Raw genomic sequence first — 2,108 nt, 5'->3', positions numbered from 1 at the left:
AGCAGCAGGCGTCCTTGATCCCTTTTAGCTCCAGTACTCGGTGATGTCTAGACCCATTAGCTCCTGGAAACTAAACCCTTATTCATCTCACATTATTCACTCTCTACAGTTGAGTTCGCTGTACCTAGTAGGGCTCTATGAATGTTTACTGAGTGTAGTGGGAGGATTTCAGAATGCAAAACTAATTGGCAGTGAAAGAAATCCAACCGCGCTCCGCGCAGCCCGCAGCGCTGAGAACCGCCCGGCCGCTGCACGCCCTCCCTCGCGCTGGCTCGCCGCCTCCTTCCCCGAGGAGAAAAATATAAAGAGCACGGAGTAGCGTGGAGCAGGCATCCCCCGGGATTTCGTCACCTTAGCTGGCTCGGGACCAACGCAGCCGCGTTCCCTTAGAAAGTCAGACGGCCCATCGCGGGAGCTACAGCGTTTGCGGACAGGTGTACACCGACCGGGTGCGCAGGCATCGCGCGAGCCAACTCCTGCGAGTTCCCCTGGGTTCTTACAGAACGGCCCTAAGTTCCTGTAGCATGGCCCTTGCCATTGAGCCAGGTCCAGGGCCGGCAGCTGGACAGTTTGTGAAGCTGTCCGCCCCCAGATGCCCAGCAGCCCCGCTGGACAGCCGAGGCTGCCCCGCGGAGACGCCCATCCTTGCCCGGCCCCCGTGGCTTTCTGCGACGCACGGTCCACGTGGGAGATCCACGGGAAGATGCAGAACGAGGCCGCGGGCGCCATGATGTACCACGCCATCACCCTCACCTGGGAGAATTTCCAGATCCAGCGAGCGAGCTTGAGGCTGGGACGCGGCTCCGACGACATGGACTCCAAGGCCGCCAGCTCGCTCCAGGGACTGCCATGCGCAACCTCGCGTCTGCCGCCGTGGGAGAGACGGCCGATTCCACTGTGGGCCACATCCTCAACCTACGCAGGTGGAACGGGAGGCTCCAGCAGGCGCAGCGGGAAGCCACGCGGGTGCAGAGTGAGGAGCGGATCCGCGAGCTGGCCTCGGGGGCCGCCCACGTCCAAGGCTGGGCCTCAAGGGCTCTGGCCGCTGGGGGCAGCAGCTGCGGCTCCTGCCAAGGCCTTTGGATTCAGCATCGTATTTTGCGACCCCTACTTGCAGGGTGGGATAGAGCAGTCCCTGGGCGTGCAGAGGGGCCACACCCTGCAGGACTGCGGCACCAGAGCGACTGCCTCTCCTTGCGCTGCAGTCTCAGCGAACAGGACCACCACCTCAGGAGGCAAGGGGCGTTCCTGGTGGACAAGAAAGCCTTGGGCCGGAGGACAGGATCTGGTCAGGATCTGCTCAAAGACTCCCCGAACCTCACCTGCCCTCCGCACTCTGCGTAGTGACAGGAGCAAGCCCAGCTGGAGAGGAGGGAGGCAGCCCCAACTGAGATAAAGCGGAAGAAACTCTGTCAACAAGGAATTCTTTGCCGCATCAGCTCCTTGCTCTGGAAAGGATCAGCAAGGAATTCTGCCGAGCTCACTGGTGCCGCGGACAGACACCGGCCAGGCATCCCGGGCCAGGCTCTGGACGAACTCCTGCAGCCAAGGAAGGGAGCAAGCAGCAGTAGCCCGTGACCCTCAACCTTCACACGGCGGCTTCCTCATCCAGCGGCCCAGAGAACGCGGGGACCATCAGGAGCACCCCAACAAGCAGTAGTGTAGAATCCAAAACCGTGATCACCCAGATACCAAGAGACAGTGAAAGAGAGATGAACTGAGAAAGAAGAAATTTGACTCTTCTCAACTGATCCTGGACGTGTGCATCATTTTGCACTGGTGAGATGTACTTGAATTTTAGAACAGAAATTTTAGTTACTTTTTTGTTGAAAACTGCACTGAACGCTAAATTTCCACCTTTACAATAAACCAATACAGTAACAGCAGTATTAAGACGCCAAGAGCTAGAAGACTGAAGATGCTGTCTGCTCAGGGAAGCGCTGAAAAGACCAGCAGGTGACTTGACCCACTTCCGTTATTGTATGTGAAGTTTTCCACCTGTGCATCAAATCACAAAGAATATATAGAGCTTCTACCTCCCTCAGTCCCTTGGGCACGGCAGGCCCTGAGCACCTTGCTCTAGGATGTTGCATCAAGAGTTCAGGAAA

The 2,108-nt window shown here is 58.0% G+C and overlaps 1 pseudogene; it reads left to right on the top strand.

Annotated features, from left to right (window-relative positions):
• The first annotated feature begins 592 nt into the window (after positions 1-592).
• Positions 593-1,660, top strand: LOC100346967 (C-terminal-binding protein 2 pseudogene; annotated as a pseudogene).
• Positions 1,661-2,108: the final 448 nt, after the last annotated feature.

The sequence above is a fragment of the Oryctolagus cuniculus genome, chromosome 9 (assembly GCF_964237555.1).
Source record: "Oryctolagus cuniculus chromosome 9, mOryCun1.1, whole genome shotgun sequence".
NCBI lineage: Eukaryota > Metazoa > Chordata > Mammalia > Lagomorpha > Leporidae > Oryctolagus > Oryctolagus cuniculus.
The sequence above is the reverse complement of the archived record's forward strand: the minus strand, read 5'-3'. Positions and strand labels throughout refer to the sequence as shown.